At 28.7% G+C, this 23,831-nt stretch overlaps 1 protein-coding gene across 2 annotated transcripts in view; it reads left to right on the forward strand.

Moving 5' to 3' along the window:
* The window catches only part of LOC107457328 (neurogenic differentiation factor 1-like), a 70,304-nt gene that overhangs the window by 30,075 nt on the left and 16,398 nt on the right, over positions 1–23,831 (forward strand). For both annotated transcript variants that reach the window (XM_021145404.3, XM_071179581.1), the window contains exon 2: positions 15,757–15,837. The gene's annotated coding sequence lies outside the window, so the exon portion shown is untranslated. The remainder of the gene's footprint in view (positions 1–15,756; positions 15,838–23,831) is intronic.

Raw genomic sequence — 23,831 nt, forward strand, 5'->3', positions numbered from 1 at the left:
AAAATTAGTATGAAGGTCTTAGATATTTTTCTTTAACAAATATTAATGTTCCTGCAGCACCTGTGTGTTATAATTTCTCGCAAACAATTCACCATGAAAGTATACTTGTCTGGTTCGGTGGCTGAGATAGTTTCTTGAATTCTTGTTTAAAATTAAGTATAACACTGTGGTCATAAGTTCTTAAATGATGTGTATTCATTCTATGAAACAGCCATTCAATGAATGGTGATGGAATTTAAATTCCTTAATTTCTTTTTCTGATAAGAAAGTAATCCTGCTATTGATAAAAGAAAAATTGAAATAGCTACGTCTTTACTTAAATATGTACGACATGTTAGATAAAACTGGGAGTTTGTCTTTGATGGTTGGATCTTTGAAAGATCTTTTCTTTAATCTTAATTATATTTAAAATCTTAATCCTTTTCTTAAATTTGAATCGTCATGCAACATGCGGGTGCAATAATTTCACCGAACAATCCTCTGCCCATCTTTCACTGAAATAATCCTCAAATATTCGCCCTGATGGGTTATTAAAGTGGTTTCTACAACTCATTCATAAAACAATGGGATAAATATCTAAACAATTAGAAACTATATGGGAATCAATATTTTGTCTCATGCATGGTGATAATATAAGAATCGATTGATTATCTTCATTGAGTACTTTTTTTTGCTATTTCTATTTGATAAAATGAAACTCCTTTGAGTATTTTTTAATGATTAGTAAATATAATTCAATTGATTACACGGTAGAAAAAATTTTTAGTTGCCTTTTATACAAATACTTGATCTGACTTAATTCGGTTGTGCGGATTTTATATGTTAAATTAGTTTTGCTCCTAAAGCTGTGGGCATTTTTAGTCTATTTTCATTGAAATATGCAAGTTTGAAAACGTTATATATAACACGGGGTCGCGTAAGTGTTGCGACTAACTTTTAGGTGAGTTAGGACACATCACCATGATTAAAATGTTTTACGAAACCTTTCCCGGAAATGTCGAGACGCTTTCCATATTTCGACTTGTTCAGAATAGCAAGAAGAAATGGCTCATAATAAAGAAGCACCCCTAGTGACGTATGACAACGTTCACGTGCATAGATTCTTATGCAATTTTAATCCAAATGGCTTGTCTTAACTCCCCTAGAAGTTTGTTGCACAATTCACGGTACCCTCTGTAATATACCACGTTTTTAAGCTTGTATATTTTAATGAAAATAGACTAACAAATGTCATTTTAAAAAAACATCTGCAGTTTGGTGAGAGAATCTCACTTTCAGATTTGCAATCAGTCATGCAAAATTATCCAAGATTTGTTAAAAAAAAAAAAATTCATGCAGCAGAAAATTTAAAAAAAAAGTTCTCCAATGTCTTCTTTTTCTATGATGAAACAAAACGGCTATTGTTCATAGCAAAACTGTATAAAATTTATCTTTTCTTAAGTACAAGCAATTATTAATGTAATCATGGCAGATAAAATTAACATAACGGTCTTTGAGAGATCTTTTTTCCAAACGTGCAATGTCGAAAGTCATTTACTCGTTTATGAGGATGGGTCACAGACCTAATTGGCGTTCTCCGCCTCTTTTTCTCATGGGCTTCCTACAACATATCCTCAACTTTTTGTTGGGTGTCACCAATTCGGGCAAAAAAAAAAGAAAGGCGGATAGAAAAGACGCGAGAGAGAGAAAGTGTGAATCTCTCACAGAGTTGAGATTTAAAAAGGGGGCCGGAAATGCATTGTTTCGTTTCTGTACGCCCAGAAGACGGACTTGTTGAACTCCCAGTTTTGGGATGGGTCGAAAAATCGCAAAACTGGATGATGGAGAGAAAAAAAAAGAAGGCAGCTTGGGTGAAACGGGGCGTCGTGCACGTATTTGGAGGGATAATTTGGGATGAGATCTTCACCACGGGTCACCCTGATGCAAGAGTTCGAGAGGTCTTAGGATTTGTAATCTAAGCTTATTTCAAAGTTGAGAAATACAATGTTATAACGAAAAAGTAAATGGAACCTTAGAATTCCTTCGATAAAAAACGGACGCATGTTTATTTAAATTCTGTTTCAGGGTATGGACATTAAGATTGTAGTCATTATCGCGGTTATTAATTATCAAGTTGCATCCATTTGAACTCTAATATGATTTAATCTGCCACCTTTCTAAGGTTGCAGCTATCGTGGTATTAATTAGGACGTTGCATCAATTTGAACTCTAATATGATTTAATCTGCCACCTTTTTAAGGTTGCAGCTATCGCGGTTATTAATTAGCACGTTGCATCAATTTGAACTGTTATAATTTATTTTACAACTGTCGTTGAACAGCTGATCTAACTTTGGGTTTTCGACTACTAATGTTCAACTCCGTAGCCTTGTAATTTTGAACCCAATCCAGAAGAAGGGGTCTCCTGGATCAAATATTGGGAGAAATTTGCCACCGTGGAGGTTTTTTGATGGAACTAACCAGCATTTGCTTCAAATGAAAAGGAAAACCACAAAAACCTCCAACCGTTAGCAAGACGCAAGGGGACTCTAACCCATGATACGTCTACCACTGAGGCTATTTTGCGTCAGCACCATGATCGGTTAGAGCAGGGTAGGCCATCACTGAACCAGAATTGTTATATTGTTTAATTTGCCACCTTTTAAAGTTTTCACCACATTTACGCTGCCTTAATTTATTTACAAGTTCTGCTATATGGTTTTACTTACTGCCTATTTAAGCTTGCAAGTTTAAGCTTTATTGAAATATAAATTGGTGGTACTGATTGGAACTGCAATATTGCTTTACATGTCAATTTATTAAGGTCTCTTCCAATTTATGCGGAATCCGCGGATTTGTGCTTCAGCATTTTTAATAGTATAACATGCACCAACGAAGAGAAATATTGTTCTGTACTTCGTTTCTCTACTATATTTTCTTTGTTGTAAGTTGGATCCCGATTTAGACACAAGTGTGACACTAGAATGATAATGCAGTAATAATTACATCATCTAATAGTGAGAATCACGATTAGGACAACTAAGACAGATGTGGAAGAACAGTTTATGTCTATTTTTCACAAAAATGTCGACCATCTTTCGCATTTAGAAGACTACTAAGTCTTGACAAATCAATAAAATGAAAAATTGGTTCTCTCCCAGAGTTATAACTCGTTGAAGATGGGACACGCTGAAGAAAATTAATTCCGGGACACGCGTGGGACGCGAGGAGCAAATGAAAGCATAGTGAAGAAGACGATGGGAGCTCTACTGAGGAAGTATTGATTAAAGAGAACTTTTGAGGAAAAATGGGTTCTTGCTCATTCCCATTTTTAAATAACTATTTTTCTTCAACTTCAAAAATTGCTAAATTTGGTTTAAGGACATTTGGGGAATGTAAATAAATGCGTGTGATATCCAAGCATATTTTTATTTTATGATTTTAATCATATGCTTGCTCCAGAACAGTCTATAAACTTTAAATTCGTTTTTTTTCCTTTACAGGGTTAGCTTTCATGAGCATAAACAGTTTTTAACTCTTATTCTTCATTTGAGAATAAAGCCAAACTTCGACTGAGTTGTGATCAAAGCATTTTCGTGCAATTCCCTTCGAGTCTTGCATGTTAATCTCCTCAGTTACCAGGTTCGTCTCATTCACTACTTCTTTGTAGTTTTGTGTAATTCGTGGTAGTCGGTTTCCAAGGTATTAACACTTTTTTAAATGAAGCTAAACAACCAGGAAAAAAAAGCGAAGCTTATGGAAAATTTAAGTCTTAAGTTACAAAAACTAATGCAATGTGATAAAATAAAGTAAAGGGAATTGAAGCAATGCAAAATAAGTCCCGGAAAAGCTAATTTACTCCACAGTATCGAAATAAAGATCTATACTTTGTGCTACATATGAATAAAACACAAATAATGGAAGATAAAGAGACATTTAGGAAGCTTCAAAAACAGTTTAAGTAAGAAAAAATAAAGAAAAGCAATTGAAACAATTTAGAATAAATCCCATAAATGTCAATTTACAATAGATTATTCAAAAAATATATGGTATACTTTACTTAGCGTATGGTGTACCATACGCTTTATTTGTGGCAACGCATAAATAAAGTGCGAGTGAAACACAAATAAAGGTACAAAAGGCAGACATCCAAACATGCGCGCTTTGTTAACGTTGTTTAGTTATACTCTTCTGCATCACAAAATATACTCAATCTACATTTGTTTTATTGCGTTGATAAATATTATACTAAGCAAAAATTCATATTTGATAGCTTGAATTAAGCAACGCTTCGGAGTTAAATGCATTTAATTGTTCCACAACTTTAGATATAGCCTTATAATGATATAGCAACGCCTTTTAACCTCTTTCACCTTAACTCCTGGTTCAATTAAATTCTTATCTTAAAACGAAACGTTGTACTTAAGAATTAAATGTGAAAGTGAACATTTTTCATCTCAACTGAAATTAATTATGGTTGCCTGAAAGCACACGCCCGCAATATAGGTTTTTGTTGTTGTTTTTTTGCAGACACAATGAATTTAATTCACTTTCACCAATGTGAGATAAGGCTTTGTGTTTGTAGATGCGTGATTATAATTTTAATGTTTATTTTCGAACAAGATTTTTTTTCTCTTCTGCAGACCGTGAATTCTGAAATTTTGCAACGTGTTGTATTGGTAAATTTGCTGCAGCCTTAATTAGCGATAAGTTATGCCTTCTTATAATTTGTCTTATACTTGATTGCACGATTCAATGGTTGAACTTGGTGGTAAACATGGCTTAATTCAACACTTTATATTCTACTTTGAATTGACTCTATATACTCTTTGAATTAACTCTATATATAATAATACATATATGTATTAAATACATAATGTACAAATAAATATATGTTTCATATAGTCTACGTTTTTAAATTCCTGAACATGCCTGTTTTTTTAAACGATTCGTTTGCCATTTAAACATAATGTTATTTTTATAAGGAATTGTTTTGAATTAAATGTTTCATGAAAATATTTTAAGTTACGTCTAAAAAAGTCATAATTTCCAAAAGTTTTAATCCTTTTTGGTAGAGATTATATACAGTTATTAGTATAATTAAAGTAGAATATTATTTTAAGAAAGCCAACAATGAAGTTAATGGATCTGATATGATAATCAACTTTCAATTTATGAAAACTAAGAAATATTTGTTGACATATGATTGCACGGGATATTTTAGACAAATTATTTCATTAAAAGTAAAAAATGTAATTCAATGCATGACAGTTTGCCTAAAAGTTTAAAGGAAGCACGAGTCTTGCAATTTAAGAATGAATTTGCAATCCTTATTAAATATACTATCTTGAAAATTTTGAAAGGAACAATTTAAACAACGTGCTCTCCTTTAAAACTGGAACTCTATTTTTATTAAGAATTTTTTCTTTAAAATCGATGCTTAGTGTAAATATTTTTCAGAAAAGTTCGTAAAGTATGAAAGTTTGCTTAAAAGATTAAAGGAAGATTCTCTCTAAAATTCCAAAACCAAATATGCATATTTTTTTAAACATGCAATCTTAAAATTCTTGAGAAAAACATGACTCTTTTTAAACAACACATCGTCATTTAAACTAAATTTTTTTATATTGAGTAATGTTTCGAAATAAATGATTCATGCAATTCAGAAATATAAAAAATTTCGATTCTTTTTAATGTAGATAATATAGTTGTAAGTTTAATTGGTTAAAGCAGAACATTATTTTGAAACGACCACCAATGAAGTTGCCGGATTTGATCTGATACTTAACCTTCATTTTAGGAAAAATGAAAACCGTAACTAAGCCATATTCGTTTCCGTTGACATATGATCATACGGTGTATTTTAGACAAGGCACAACAGGGTGTGTATACCTTAATAGGTTAATTAATTCTTCAAAAGAACAGATACATGCTTTCACTTGCAGTTAAAAATACTTAGCCCGAGGTCTAACGTTGACGTGCTATTTATCCTTTGTTATTGTAAGTTGACTACATCATTTATTTTGGTCTTGCTTGTAAAAAGAACTGCATCTTAACCTTTTCCTAAATGAGAGATACGTCACTTTTTATAAGTCACGTGATTAATCGAACGATATGCGGTGAAGGTGAATAACGCCTTCGAAAAAAAGTATATATGTTAATTAATTATAAATGTATCTAATTATGTCGCTTGATGGAAGAAAACTCGAGAAATATGAGAGAAGTTTCAGCGAGCCGTTAATTTGTCAAAATATTTTGAGTTCCTTAAAAAAACATTTTTGCTTGTTTATTAGGTTAAAAAGGACGATTTTTGCTTGAAAGATTCAGAGAAAAATTTTTAGTTCTTGTGCAATAATGTGCCGTTATAATATTTTTAATTTTACCCGTGAAAGATAGTTGTTGAAAATTTCTTTCAAACTTAGAAATATTTACGGGAGTCGAAGCAATATTCAAATATTTAAAAATAAATATTTAAAAATAAATAAATATATAAAAATCAAATATTTAAAAATAAATATTTAAAAATAAATATTTATGAATGATTACCTTCCAATACCATGAGTTTCACAAAACCGCTTCTTTAAAAAATATTTTCCTTAATTTCTTCAAAGTTTCATTGTTTTATTGTTTAGAAAGAATTTGCATATCTCGTATAATTTATGAACTTGTGAAGTTGAGTAATGAAGTTGAACTTGTTGATGAGAGTTGTTGATGAGAACTGAATAATGAATGAAGTTGAACTTGGGAAGCTGAAACTGCATGAAACAGACGACTCGTTCAAAAACAGTTTTATTGTTTAGAAAGAATTTGCTTATCTGGTATAATTTATAAACTTGTGAAGTTGAATAATGAATGAAGTTGAACTTGTGATGTTGAAACTACATGAAACAGAAGACTCGTTCAAAAACAGTTTCATTGTTTTATTGTTTAGAAAGAATTTGCATATCTCGTATAATTTATGAACTTATTGTGAAGTTGAATAATGAAGTTGAACTTGTTGATGAGAGTTGAATAATGAATGATGAGAGTTGTTGATGAGAATTGAATAAGGAATGAAGTTGAACTTGGGAAGTTGAAACTGCGTGAAACAGACGACTCGTTCAAAAACAGTTTTATTGTTTAGAAAGAATTTGCTTATCTCCTATAATTTGTAAACTTGTGAAGTTGAATAATCAATGAAGTTGAACTTGTGATGTTGAAACTACATGAAACAGAAAACTCGTTCAAAAACAGTTTCATTGTTTTATTGTTTAGAAAGGATTTGCATATCTCGTATAATTTATAAACTTGTGAAATTGAATAATGAAGTTGAACTTGTTGATGAGAGTTGAATAATGAATGATGAGAGTTGTTGATGAGAATTGAATAATGAATGAAGTTGAACTTGGGAAGTTGAAACTGCATGAAACAGAAGACTCGATCAAAAACAGTTTTATTGTTTAGAAAAAATTTGCTTATCTGCTATAATTTATCAACTTTAGAAGTTGAATAATACAGTACCAAAAAGTTTGAGTAGCTTGATCCAAAAGTTTTAAATTGGGGATTTAAAAATCATTACATTCTTTTCTTTCAACTATGTTTGTTAAAAACTATATATGTTTCTTAAATTTTGTTGAAGTCTTCCTCAAGCTGCAAAATTAATGTTGCTGAAGGGTATTTATTTAGAAGTATTTTACATTGTTTACTAGTAACTTGTTTTATAAATGAAAAATATTTAAGCAACGTTGGAATATCACCTATTTTTATTAAGCAATAATATTTCAGTGGTATATTTATGAAGCTATTTGTTTTAAAGACAAGTTGTATTACATTTGCAATTTTTACAAGACTTTTATTAATAATTTTATGACTTAGAGCTTTCAGCATACATTTTTACAAAGCATTTTTATACTTATTTTAATAAAACTCTCCCATTTTTTTTTTGTCTTACAAACTTCTAACATATTTCAGACTCTGTTTATGTTCAACGAATTTTTGGTTGTTTTGGATTTTCAGTTTATACCTTTACTAAATTTTATGATAACTCTTTCAGTTTAGATTTTCAATGGGATCAAATCACTTTTTATTTTATTATGAAATAGCTATCGCCAAAGTGGAGGAAAGTGTCTAGAGGAGAAAATAATCTTTTAATTTATGAAAATTTTAGTTGAAAAATTTTCGGATGTTCATTGCAACGTAGAATAATTGATAAAGAAATACTACACAATATTGGAATTTCAATTTTTAAAAATATTTGTTTTTGTTGGAGGGGACACGAAAAATTTGTGAAAAAACAATTCAAGGCAATACATCTAGTTATAAGAATTTCAGTTGAAGTAAGTTAAAGCACGCTTTGTATACAAGCATGCATATAATTACATTATCTATTAAGAAGAATATTCTTCGTGAAGTGATTTTATACCGAAAATATTAAATCAATCTATATTTTGAAAATCAACTAAGTATAACTGATGTAGCACGCTTTCTAGTTAACGGCTTAAAATCTCAATTGAACTGAGTCAAAACATGCTTTTTACACAAACATGCATATAATTATATTATCTATTAAGAATAATATTCTTCGTGAAGTGATTTTATACCGAAAATACTAAGGCAATCTATGTTTTAATGATTGAACTACGTAATTCCGATATAGCACGCTTCCAACTTAACGACTGACTCTTGAATTTATTGTCCGCAGAACTAGCATTAATGGCACTTTTATAGCTAATAATTTTTTTCTTCTTTCTGATAATCTATGGCTATGTAAAGTTTTCATTTATTTTAGATACTTCCTCCTTGAAAAGGGACGTTAAAATAACAGAAATATTTGACTATAATTTTCTTCTAGACTATATATTTATTTCGATAAAAGTGTTACATTTTAAATTTTTTTGAACTCTTGAATAAGTTAAACAGTTTTATAAGCGGTGTTGAACTGCCGACCAAATTCTGAGTTTACTACTATCTATATTCAACTCCGTAGCCTTGTAATTTTGAACCCAATCCAGAAGTCAAGGGAACTTTTGGATCAAGTATTGGTAGAAATATGTCTTTGTTGAAGACTTTAAGATGGAACTATCCGTTACCAGGAGAGGGAAACCAAGAAAAACTCAGAATTACCCGTTAGCAAGAGGAGTCTAACCCACTATTCGTCTACCACTGAGGATATTTAACGTCCTCACCGTGGTCGGAACGAGCCAGGTACGGATTTCGTAGCGACCAGCCAAAACTGGGATTCAAACCCGGATCGCTTCCGACAAGTGCTCTATCCTCTGAGACACCACGCCTCTCTTGAATAGGTTAATGGTATCTCTGAGGTACATAGGTCTCAAAGACTGACTCTCATTATAAACATACAACTATTCCGCCATCTGATTCGGATTTTTGGCAATAACTATGGCATTTTATAGTATGCTAGACTAGTTGACTGGCTAAAAATATAATTTTACCTTTTATTACGTCCAGTGTTAGGTACCGAAACAGAAGCAGTTTCACAAGCAGCAACTACGGAAAAATTACAGAGAATTAATGCAATTTATACGTTTTTGATAAAAAAGAAAAAATGTTGGTGTATTAAAATCGATGAACAGGTAATAGGGACAGATTTTTTTTAATAAAAAATGACCAATTTTTTTAATTACTTTTTTCATTAATTCTTCAAAGATTTCATGCATTTTTCAACACATTTCTTTTCATCTCAATACATTCTCTCAAGTTCGATAAGCAGATTGTGCATTTAAAGTTGAAATCAATTAGTTACTTAATGTATAATTTTCATAAATAAATTGTAAGCTTTCATTTCGTTTATACTTTATAAACGGTAGCATTAACCAGTTTGAAAAAAACTTATTTCTATTTTTAAAATAAAACTCAAAATTATGCTTATTACATTGACAAAAAAAAAAAAGATTTCGTTTTTATGCTTATTCATCTATTGTTTTTCTTTCAGTCAGCAAGAGATAATTTGTTTTTCTTCATTGCATTTTTACAAATTTTTCAAATAAAACTCCAGAGTTTCCAGGCTATATTGTTTTTAAAATTTTCCAGTTGATTTCGCATTACTTATTATCATAAAAAAATGTATAGCATTTGACATTAATTTGTTAAATAAAATGTAGAAAAAAAATCTGCACCTTTCCAGTAAGGCAAAAGCATAATGAAAGGTCGAAGTTCACTAAACATAATTAATTTGTTCTTACTCATTTGTTCCTGTTAATTTGTTAGTATAAAAAACTGTGTTTTTTAGAATGTAAAAAACTGTGTAAACAGGAATTGTAAATTAACTTTTACTTAAAAAGCATTTTATCTTCCTTTTTTGTTTGGCAATTGTTTGTATTAAAATGATGTTTCTTATATGTAAATAGTTTCCAGATGGAAAAAAAACTTGTAGATTAATTTCTTAAAGCACGAGAGAAAGTACTCAAGGTAATTTGTCAGAAGAATTTTTTTCAGTTACTTGCTTATTTGTTTGGAAATGAAAAGTGATTAAAATGAGAGATGAACCCTTTTTTTTAAAATACCGGCGACAACATAATCTATTTTTTAACCAATCCTTTGTATTTAAAGGTAAGAAAAAAAATCTATATTTTGTAAATAAAATGCTAAAAAAAAGATTTTCTAACTAACAATGAATAGTTTTCGAAAGTAAATAATGTCAAGATTAATGTTATATTATAGCTTGTTGCACAAAAAATGGGATTTATTTAAGACCTAGAATTTGCTTTACGAATTAAAAATTGTCAGATTTCTTTCATGTTTTTTTAACAAAATTAATGACTACAAAAATATTTTTTAACATTAGATTTTTTCTATTCGAATTGAAAATCACTAGCTCTCTTTTTACTTAGATATAAGATTGTTTTTATCAAAATAGAAAATTAGTGTTTCTATTTTGACTTCTAGTTACAAATTTTAGATTTCCATCAGAATTATTTCCTCAGAATCATTATTCATTTAGGAATGTTTAAAAATAAAAATAATTATTCATACAGCGGTGAAACATCTCTCATATTATGTGTTTTCTAAGAATACATTAGTAGTTATTTTCATAGAAGAGCCTTTTAAATTTTCTTCGCTATTTAATGTTGTAATCTCTTAAAACACATTTCACCAGAAAATCGGTGCCTTTTCTTTAAAGCCTTCATTCCTTATTTCCTAAAACTTGAAGTATTTAATGTTCATTTTAATATTTAAGGCGATTTGAATTCAATATAGTCAAGTCTAAGAAAATAATTTCGGTTTAACACGTAAATAATGCTAGTACACGTATGTGTTTTTAGTGAATTTTAATACTATATTGTTTCAAAATGTTGATCTGTGCTTTTTTATGAATGTATCATTTTAAGTTTTATATTTTTTTTTTTCAATTTCTAAAAAAAATTGGAATAAACTTTTGAAAATTTTGAAATGAATATTTTAAATTATTATTAAATTGACAAAATGTAATAATTAAACATTATTTTTTAATATTAACTCAGTGTTTAATGATGCTAAAAACCTTTATTTTAACACCAATTGAGAAAAAAAAACAAGAATACTGAAATAATGAGGACATAAATACCGCGAACAAGAATGACTTTGTTAATTTATAGTTAGTTTAGAGGCAGAGTTAGTTTAGAAATGCAGCTAAATTTCAAAATTCACTTTGCTCAATTCTTTTCTTTTTTAGTTTATGCAAAAGCTGTAGAACTTTTTTGTCAAATAGTCAAAATTGAGCTATCACTACAAAACTGTCAAATGACTTAACTATTTGGAAATTAAATCGAAATAAATGACATGAAATGGAAAAACCTGTAGGAAAGAAACATTAATTATGATTGAAAAAAGCTATTATTATTAAAGACTATGAACTTCTCTAAAAACACAATCTACATAATCCACTCTAACAAATCGAGGATAAACCGGCTGAACAGTACAATGATTCATAGAAGAAATGGTTTGTTGTTGTTGTTTCTAATGTCACTTGCCACACGGGCAAGCCTGCTTGGTAAAATCGAGCAAATTTAAGGCAGAGTGTGCGCTTCTTGTTTTACAGTGGCGCCATCTATGGCCAAGAATTCGACTTCTGCCACACCATACGTCGTACTCGTTTACAGGGCGGACCCATTCATACATCCATTCATTCATCCACAGATCGTAATTTTGACCTGGATCAGAGAACGATCGTTCTCCAATTCAGTACCCCCAGAGGTATTAATTTGTTATGGGAACATGGAAGACTTTTGCGATTCGACAGATTTAACGTGCCTCAGTCACTTTACTACACGGGGAGTCTTCGGCTGGCGGAGTTCGAACTCTCGGACATGGTCCCAGCTCCCTACCGACCAGGCTATCCCGGCCTAGAGATGGTTTTGCAAGTATCTCCTTCAAAAAAAATCCCGATTATGTGGTGTTTCGCCATTTTCCGTCATAAATATTGCTTCTACCTCTTCTTTTGAAGTTTCGTCATCTGAAGCCAGAATTGGAATCTTCCATAAAGATAAAATTGGCGTTTGTTTAAGGATTCTGTTGCTTTAATTTATGCATTTGATGATATGATGCCACAAAAGGATCGATTTTCCTTATTAAATTATCCAATTGTTTCGTCGTAGATCGTAGTCATCCACTGTTGCCATTCTTGCGTCTGTCAGTAGCCTCAATCATCTCAAAACACTGCCCATATCCAGCTTCGTTTTCATCATTCACGCACAACTGAGAAACTATATGATAAATCTGACTGTGTGAACAATGTGGTCCTGTTTCCAGGAGTTGACTTTGCGTGTGCCTCAAATGATGTTAAAGCAAATGCAGCATTATATTCATGAATATGATGCTGATAATTTCTTGTCTCGATTGAATTCTCTCATAGTAAATATTGTTTTTAGCAAATCAGGAACGATCGCTAAATCTGGCGGCTTGATTTTCACATGATGGCAAATTTTAGTACATATCCCAGACGAATTTTTTCTTCTTTTGCCCAGTAGTAAGCAGCACAAAAACTACATTTTTCGATCTTGGAACTGATATCGTGCTCTTCAATATCAACAGTTAAGTTATGTACAACTGTACGTCTTTTACGCTTTCTTTCAATATTATGTCTTTCATAACTGCCATTAATGCTTTATTTTGCTCTGCGTGCACACTCCTATAGATTATACTTAAAAGCGTAACAGTACGACTAACACTCATTTTTTGATGAATAATAATAACAAGGAAAAATTATTATGGAACTATAGTATAATTAGTCATCATATAGTACACTTTATTTATTGATATGAATTTATAGCTCAGTTTGTTCCATCATTTCGTCATGCACCCCTGTAAAAAAATTTCATCCTGAAATTTTTAATATATATATATATCCTCTTACATTCTCTTGAACGTTGACAAATAAAATCTTTCTTTTCCGCGTTGGAAACAAAGGAATTGAAATATCAAGCGTGTGAGTGGTCATAAGCATGGAATTGTAAACGCACAAATTTGAAAACAAGCTTGAATATGAAACGCAAATGACCATAAAATGCAAAGTATATGGAACATGAGATGCAAAGTATAAATGAGTTAGTTAGTTAAAGTTGAATTAGTTATCACGCAGATGAAACTAACCTTTCCTATTTAATTTATGAAATCCATTTTTCTAAACATTATAGAATTAATCTAGAACGTATTGACTCGTTCAAATATTTTCATGAATATTTCCTTAGTTAGCAAATGTTAAAATATTCTTTTATTAATAGACTGTTTTAAAATGTGCTTACTGTGACACTGAACTATATTTATTTGGTATCAATTCAGCTCTTATTAACTCTAAAAGCCTTTACATTGATACCAATAGTGAAACAAAAACTTCATACAGTTGTAATTAATTTCAAGAAAGAGATTGAGCAAGTATACAATGCAAATAAAACAAATAAAGGACCGTGCTAGTTTAGTTAGTTAAAGTAAAATGTAGTTATCCCGTAGGTACTAGTAAATTTTCGAGTTCAATTAAATACTTCCACGGACTAAGATTTAGTCAATGTACTCTTAGTCCTAGGAGACCTCTTACATGTACAGTTTGTGACGTCATTCTTTTGCTCTTGCCCCTGCAACAAAAGAGAGGTCTGCAGCAAACAATCTTTAGAAAATCTCTTGGAATCTTCGCTTCAGGCAAACCCTAGAAATTCTAATTAAACTTACTCGAACTTAAGCGTTGAAGTTAATTTATGGTAAAAGAGGAAATTTATTGCAGTTCAATACATAGCTACCTTTAATGCTACCAAAAGTCTTTAAGAAGTTGCTTATGGTAGTTCTGCATTCATATTAAGTGAATCTTAAAAAATAAGGTTATTTATGTTAATATATATTGAAATTATTTAAAGATAATAAAAATCTTTTAATCTTGCTTTTTTTCTCGCTGTCCTATAAAATGAAAGTTTAATTTGTTAATTAATTTGTTAAGTTTAATTTGCAATTGTTATCAATAATTACCTCTTTTTTACATAAAAATCTTTACGAGTTTAAATTCAAGAATTGGTTTATTGAGAAAGTTGGTTTATAGAGTTCATGAAGCAAATTTCGTGTCTGCAAGACATGAAATAAATTTTGTGCAGTTTAAATTAATGAAATATTGATTACGTTGATAAGTTTAAAGTTAATTCTTGTTTAATATGTGATGTTTCTTAAATATTAAATACAATGATACATCATAATTAGTTATTTCTCATTTTCTATTTACGTAAGCAAGGCGTTGTACGGACTGTATTTCTTTACCATGGGAGACATATAATATGTTAAACATCGTACCAACTATGTAATATTAAGTTTTTGTAAAGGATGTGTAAAGAAGAAAAATCGTAGTTTTTATGAATGGTAATCGTTTCGTTCTTTATCGTTTGTTTAATAAATTAACACTATGAATAAGTCACGTTTGTTTCTGAACTTTTATTTGCCGGAGCTGGCATTATCTTTAATTCATGGACATGAGAACAGCTCAAAAAGTATTTTTACATTTGGCCCTGCAAGTAGTTTATTTTGTTTTCGATTTGGGAGATTCCTAAAATTTGTGACGTGATTTCAAATCATTATTCGTCGATTCACAGATATTCTACAATGGTATAAACTTTCATTCTAAAATTACGGAACCGAAAGCCGTCCATGCATACAATTACTTTTAAAATTTACGGTTAGCAGCATTTCTTTACCATTACGGGTTTTAAACTATTTACAACCAGTAGTTTTAAAAGACCATGAATGCAAAACCATAAGGTTTTATATCCATTTACAGCTTGCATGGTTTCAAAACTGTAAAACTGGAACCCTACTGGACAGTTGTTAGTACTAAGTTAGATTATGTTTGGATTATTGCTGAGTAATGGACTTTGGAGTTAGGCTTGTGGTTTATCAAGTGCACAGTGGAATATGGTTTAATTAGTTTAAATAGTGGCGTCATCTATCGAGAGAGATGAAAAATACTAGTCATATGAGTTAAGCAGCCTTGTGGTGATATCATCTATGTGTTATTGAGAATTTCGTATTCAAATAGTCCAGGTCGCCAATTGATAAGCGTGGAACGCTGGAAACTCCTCACGTGTTGAAGGAACGTAAGAAATATTGTGGTGCCAAAAGCTCGGATTAAGATAATTGGTGCATTTATTCAATTAATTTTGTGAACCAGCTCGAAAGTTGCTGTTCGTTTCAATGTAACTATGAATTCCGATTTATAGAAAAAAATTTCGAATATTTAAAATTTTAAAAAAGTTAAATTATTTTAAAATCGAACAACACTCAAGCTAATTAATTTTAAAAGAAAGTATTAATGCTATTTTTTTCTTTTTAGAAAAAATCTCTAATGTATTTAAAGAATATTCTGGACACAACGAAAAAGATGCTGACATTCTACAAAAAGGAGATGTGAGAGGTACAGTATTTTTTAAATTTTTTAATATTTCTATGTACTAGAACTTTTGAAAATGCCATTTATTCGTTAATTACAATTTAGTTATTAAGGGTTTAATTAAAACTCGGTTATTTACAGTTAAAACAATTAAAACACAATTCTTTGCCAAATTCACGCTTATTTTTATATTTCTTACATACATACTACTTGCTTTTTCTTTCATGGGACAAAAATTGAACAAATATCATCGTCAAAATAATTTTGATTCACTGAATAATTTCATTTACGTTATTTGTCTTACAGATTATTCAGATAGAAAATTTAAATCGATTCAATACACTGATGAAAATCAATTGATTATTCAAATAAGTGATTTGAAAAACGCGATTAACATTAATACTGATGGAAATGGTGATTTGAATAAAATTAAAAGAAACACCACAACACATTGCTACAGCTATGTAGAACTAGTTTCTATATCAAATAGAAAAATTCTACGGTACTCATTATGTTTAAGAAATTAAGACGAGCCATTATTTATCAAAAAGAAGTCATCTGATGGACAGTGCGCAAAATAAAAAACAGACCACCCCGAAAAACTTTTGATCTAATAATCGAATCCTCACGTTCTAGGTCTCAATCTTAATGATTCGAGGGGGTGACTTCCTGCTAATTAGTTTGTGCAAACGATATTTTAAGTTACGAAAATAGACCCAAAACTACCTTTCACAGAATAAACATACCTTTTTTTTTTTCGGATTCAGGTTTCTGACCCCCAATATATAGATTGTTGCCGCAATCTGGGAAATATGGTCCCAATAGTTTGGTTAGGAGAGCGGTCCAAAGTTTGAACCCCTTTTTTACTTTTTTGAAGTTTGGACTTCAATTTTACTTTTTAATTTCTTTTTTGAAACTTTTAACTTCACATTTTGTGTATTTCGCCATATCTTCGATTATTTAAGGATAATTTCACGCAAAAACTTATTTTCAGTAAATATTTATAATGTGTTACTATTTTATTTAATAATAGTCGAAAATTTTTTAATTGTAAGGTATGCATTTTTTTTGCATCATTAGAAAGCATAGAGTCTTGCGTTACAAAATTTGAGCAAAATCGGTTGAATAGTTCATGAGAAAACTAATTTAAAACGAATAATCGAGTTGCATGTTTAAAATTCGTTTTCTCAGAAACTATCAACCGATTTTACTCAAATGTATTTTGCCATGCATTTTTTTGCACTGGTGGAACAGATAAAACACTAAAAAAATAAAGCATGGAAATTGCTTATGTGAAATTTTATTTTCATAATTGTTCTTAGCAATATTTTTCTTCTAAGCAGCTAACTAGCATCATTAGAGCCCATTTACGATAACGGATTTTTTACTTTATTATTTGTTAAAATATATTATTTTATTATTTTTTTAATCAATTTTCTGAGTAAATTAACAAAAATATTTCAAACCATACAGAGGATTTCATAAAAAAAAATAGAAGTAATTAAAAAGAAATGTTTCACTAAATAACTTTTTTCGAAATTGATGGTACGGAGCATTTACAGAATATTAAGGCCCTACATTTTTTGAATAAACAAAATAGCTAATTCATTCCAACCTTATCAAATCCTTTCATTGCGCTGTGCTGATTGCAAACTGTAAGCATACTTAATCCTAACAAATCCTTTTAATGCCGTTAAACTACATTCAGCGACTTGTATACTTTCGCATTGCAGTTTCGTAACTTGTTTCGTTTCGTTATTCTCGCAAACTTTAAATGTGGTTGCTGCAAATATTTAATCTTAACCACTAATGTTCCATTAATATATATCTAAATATAATAGCAAATATTTAACCATAATGCATAATATAACATCTATATCATATACATAGTATAAAAAAATATAATATGTCATAAACTGAAAAAAAATTCTGGTGAAATTACTGTACTCTATAGTAAGAACATTTCTGATTTAGAGAAAAAAAAATTCAGAAAAACGATTTGCCATTTCTGGCATTAAAAACAAAGATATATGATATTTAAACTATCCATTTGATAATTTTTCCTTTCGTGTGATAACTATTTACCGGAAATTTTGGTTTTCACAATTATTACCACACATTTAGTAAAGACACGAAACAGAGAAGTAAATTTAACCGAGTAAATGGTTTTTATGCCACGTTCTAAAGTATCATGATAAATAACCAAATTTTATCACATATTATAAAGCCTAATTTTATAGTTAATTTTACCGAAATCATTGCCAAAGTGCTTCAATAAAAATTACCTAGCTTTTTTTGGTGTTCCTTTTATAGACACAAACAGTAAATTTTATTATATGCTATTAGTTTTGACTATAGTTTTTTCTCATTGTGATATATTCTATTTTTAATGTTAAGAAAATTAAGTTTATGCAAGGGATAGACATAACAACTGTATGTATCAAATTTATATATTCAATTTATAAAATTTAATTGTGTAACGATATTAAATAATTATAAAAAGGAATAAACATATTCTATTGAATAATTAATTGAAAATGTGCAAAAATGGATAGAACATAATATACGAATTTATTGTTAACTTTTGAATTAGAATTAAAAACACAACGAGAAGAAATTTCGCTTTTTAAAACTAAATATTAACTAAATAATTATTTCAATTCCATCAACGCAATAAAAAATATCTTTAATTAATATATAATATTAAAATGTTTACTTAGTGACTGAAACAATTATGTCTGAATATAATAAAAAAATATTTAATCATAACGTAAAAAAATATTTAATCGAAAATAGCCTGTCATAAAATATTTTTTTTCCAAAATATAAAAGTAAGACTAAACTAAACAAATTATGATTAATCTCTTGCATAACTTTATTACCCAAAAAAATTTTTATAAATTTAAAAATTTATGAAATTTGCCAAAAGGAAATGAAAAATGAATATGATTTAGAAAAAAAAAAACCTTTATAATTATATGCTAAGGATTTTGTCTTTTGTAATTAAGTTGATAAAAATATTTAATTTTGAATTAATTTTCTTTCGATTTTTGTTTTGGTTAAATTGTATTTATTATAGAATTTCAGATAATATTTGTTCTGAAACCCCTCAGAATTCGTGACAATCACTCCTACAAAAAAAAGAATTTCAATAATTAAATAAATATTTTTATCTAATCTCCTTAAGAAAACAATATATTTTTTTAAATTAAATTATTATGCATGAGAATCAGGAAACATTAGGTTTATTGTATTAGGTATAACTTGAATACTAAGAAAATAAGTTTTCAAATACTTAATATAAATGTTTCGAAATAAATATTTAATAAAAATTTCAATATAAAATTTAAATTTTAGATTTAACAAAAATTTGTTTTGTTTAAGCTTGAAGTCTAGCTAATATTAAGAGGAATCGGGTCCTGATTTGACAAATTTTTGGCTGAAACTTTCTTTAACAAATTGCATTTTGAATAAACGAATACGAATTTTCTTTAAAAAAAATAAAACTTGAAAGCGCAAAAAAAATATCGAACCAAAACACGTATATTAAAATAAAGAGACATTTGACTTTAATACTGCTTTTGAATAAGCAAAATTTTCTAGTTTACGTTTTTAACATTATTTTTCATATAGATGTTCTTTTTTTCAAGTTAAAAATTAAAATAATAAAATTAGAATATTTCAACTACAAAATATTTTGAAACTCAATAATTCATATGATGATAAACATTTTTTTAATTTGTAGAAGACAAATTAAAGAGATATATCTAAAAAATGTGTGCTCTAAATATCATACAGTGTTATATCCTTTAGGCTTTCAAATCAATCAATTTAAAGTAAAATACGCGGGTCAAGAAATTCTTCAATGGTAAAAAAAAAGTATTTTTAGATTGTTACCCTACATTGTTATTGTTAAACTTGACAGTTTTTTAAAATTTATTAGCTTTATAACTTCAATTCTATATCGAAGGAGAAAGCTCGTATTAGTGAGATCTGTCACAGAATGAGATATTCTTTAATAAAATGAAATAAAATGGAATTTTTTTAATGGTTTCGTGGTTCCAAACCCTCTTAAATCCAGTTAAAAGCAATAGGGCAGACCAGACAAAAAGTTTCCGGTATTTTCTTATTTCTTAACATTAAAGAAATCGGCTTAAAAGATTAACTGCATTTGAATTGCAGCATTTTATGTCATGTACAATTAAAACGAGTTTCATTAATGCTGCATAAAAGTACTTTAGAACCCTTAAAATGAAGCTAAGTTTGCATAGCGATTTTAAAGTATAATTTAAATCAGCAATTTGTAATCCTATTTAATTGCCGCACGTTAATTTAAAGAAAAGAAACAAAGAAACTATTGTCTTAGAAATAAGATTTTTATATTAATAACAAAATGAAAACAGAATTGATCTTGAAAAATATATTTTTTATTCTAAGTTATTCAGCGTTACGCATTGAAATGCATGTTTTTGCTTTAAGATGTTTGAAATATCTGATAAACAAAGACCACACGCACGGAAATAGACTTCAATGAGCCAAAAGCAAGTCTTCAAACTTCAATTACAATCACGAAATGGGCAGACTTCAGTAGATAATTTCTTTAACAACTTTTTTTCTGAAGAAGCAAATAAATAAAATAAAAAATTCCGTCGTGCTAAGACTAGATTAAGTTATCTCTTTTCATTGAAAATTCGTGATCAAATCGGTTACATAAATTGTAAATATAGCTGACTTGCTGTTTGGAACCTTTGACAAAACCGGTAGTCATTCCTTTTGTGGACCTGAGTTACCTCGGTTAGTACACAAGTGCAGATGAATAGCATATTGTCAAAGCTATTAAGTAGTAGTGAAATATATCGTCGCCAAATGACTGGCGTTATCTCTTTTTCTTTGGCGACAGTCTGGAAGTGTATACCTGCCCTCGCATTAAAATTCTGCGAGGATACATCTCAATAAGTTATGACGTTAATGTTGTTTAACAGATTTGCCATCCTTTGGTTACCGTAAAAAGATATATCAGATGTGGCAGTGGCATATAAGGAAATTTTAAGAAGGGTGTTGATGAAAACTTTCCAAGTTTGGCATGCTTAAAAAGACTGAGAATTAAATTTTATTTACTGTCGAAACAACTCGGAATATCATTTTCTGAAATCAAACGAAGATTGACATACTTGAATGTACGATATTTATAATAAATTTATCTTCTGTATTAATAATAAATATGTTATGCTTATTTTGACATGACTATTCGAAATTGTGATGACATTTTATACGTTGAAAAATATTCAGATAAAATTTTAAAAATAAGGTATGTATACCTATATTTAGATATATGGTATTTATAGATAAATCCATAACTTTAGAAACAAAATCTATATTTCATAGCAAATTTAGAAAATTTATATCCTACTTTAAATATCGATAATAATGTAGAGATTATTGAAAATCTATGCTTAATAAATCTAAATCTAAACTTAAACTAATTTAGAATCACTAATAAATTTAGAATAATTTATATAAAACAATGTGTAAATCATAAAAAGTTTAGAAAATTCAATTTCTATTTTAAATATAGATTTAATAAATCTAAAATTTCTAGTAAATTTATGCTTACAAATTTAAACTTAATTTAGATTTTCGAATGTCACTAAAATGCGCTACTTTAAAATTTATTAATATAAAAATATATTTCTTAAAAATAATCTGTTATTTATTACATTGAGACTTAAAGTTAAATTTTTCTAAATTAAATTATTCTAAAATACAACAATAAAAACTAATTATATAAATGAAATTTAATATATTTTGAAACAATTCAAACAATATAAACTAGATTAAAAAGCACTGCACGTATATATTTTCAAATTTCATGATTTAGAATTTTCTAAAATGCATGTTCAACTGAAATACTTCATGAAAGGAATTCATAACTATATCTATTTACTTAATGTAGTCAAATAACTTTGTAGCAGCAATAATATAGCATCTATGCACTTTCTTATAAGTTAAAATGAAAAATTTATTTTTCGCATTTTTCAATTGCTAATGTATTATTCAGAAGCCTATGAATTTTTTATTACCCTCACAAAATATTTTAGTAAGTTTTTCATAAAAATAAGCTTAGAAAATGGATATGGGTTGTGTTTTTTTATTTATTGATCAATAATAGAACATAAGTTATTTTATTTGAAACTATCATCACATAATATTTTTTCTGAGTCAATAGTTCCCTTCCGTCATTTTAGACCATAAACGAAATATCATTGCTCATCGATTCATGAATTTATTATTTTTTATTCTTAAAAAGCAGGAGAGTAAATTTCATGAATTGGGTCATTTGGTGAATGGATCGGTTTCTCTTTTAAAATTAACGATGAAATAAATTGCATGAAAGACATTCGTTAATTCCTAGAAAGGAAAAAGTATTTGTATTTCGTGTTAACCTTTTGACGTAGAATTTTTAGAAAATATATTTTTCATTCCTTTTTCGTTATTTTGTGTTAATTTGGATGAAAAAAAAGTGAATGCAGTAAAACTTGTGTAAGTTGACCACTTGTGATGCATTGTTTTAATGGTCAACTTAGACAAGTGGGCAACTTATAGGTCATTGTTTACTTTTTCGTTTCCTGTATCATGTTGCTATATATTTATAAAAAATTTTTACTTGACTTAAAAATTTTATTTAGCAATAGCCAATGAATATCTTAATAAATGTGTTTAAACCTGAATGAACTTCAATTTGTTACATATAATTCTAATATTTAACTAAATTTAAAAAAAAAATTATTTCGTTAGTTATGCGTGTGAAGTGTTTAATAAAAATAATTTCTTAAAATATCAAAACACGAAAACATGTAATTTGAAAACTTTAACAAAGCAAAATTATTTGAACAATTTAAAATTTATTCTTTTATTACTACATTTACAAACCTATTTGTTACAAAAATATTCCTTCATTGTTGTTAGACTTTACATCAGCCCTATGTTTTGAATGAAAGAAATGGTCAAAAAATGACCTCTTACAGTTTCCTTAGATGGTCTACACACAAAAGAGTTAAGATTAGCTTTTTACTCTATTTCACCAAACAAGTAAAAGTGTAACATACATTGCAAAATGACAAAAAAAATTTCTGTTTTTTTTTTCCTGGTCAACTTATGAGGGTTTTAGAATAGAATTTCATAATACTCCCAGACAAAATTCACTTATTTCAGTGGTCAACATACAAGATAGACATGTGGTCAGGTTACAAAGGTTTTGCTTCTTTATATTGTATAGGAAAAATTCCGTTCTTGATAATTGAGGTCAACTTATGCAGGTGTCCAACTTACAAGGGTGGTCAACTTGGCAGGTTTCACTGTATAATGCATTCAATATTTTATTATCGTTATGAAATATAGCGTGAAACACATGCGCCTTTTTACGTGTTGCAGAAGAAAAATCTTACAAACACAGCTCACTTCCAAACAATATTTTTTTTCAAATTTGCACTTATTTTGATCTAAGAGAAGTAGTTATTCATTATAGAAATTTCTTCAATATACGAAATCAATTATTTATAATTTTTTGACTATGGATGAAACATTTTTTTGTTTTTATTTTATATTTCAATACAAATTCCAATACTTTAACCGATTTTTTTAGCCATTATTAGATTGCCTTTATTATTAAAAAATATCAAATTAGGTTTTTTCTTGTAATTAGAGCGTCAGAAAGAAATATGTATGCATACAAAAGCGTCACCGGTATTTTATTTCTATATTTAAAGTGGTATTAACATATATGCTTTCTAATTATTCGTTGCATTTAAAAATTTTAAAAATTATTTTGAAAGCCACCACATTTAAATAAGTTTAAAAAGTATGTAAATGTATGATAGTTAGACTATAGTGTGTTAAAGCTTTTACAAAAAACAGTAAATATCTGCTTAAAATTGTAGTTCAATTTACTACCTATAGGTAAAATCATCCTCGGATGGATGAAAGTTTGCAGTTTATATATATACGAAATGTGCAGACTT

This window comes from Parasteatoda tepidariorum, chromosome 4, assembly GCF_043381705.1.
Source record: "Parasteatoda tepidariorum isolate YZ-2023 chromosome 4, CAS_Ptep_4.0, whole genome shotgun sequence".
Lineage (NCBI taxonomy): Eukaryota > Metazoa > Arthropoda > Arachnida > Araneae > Theridiidae > Parasteatoda > Parasteatoda tepidariorum.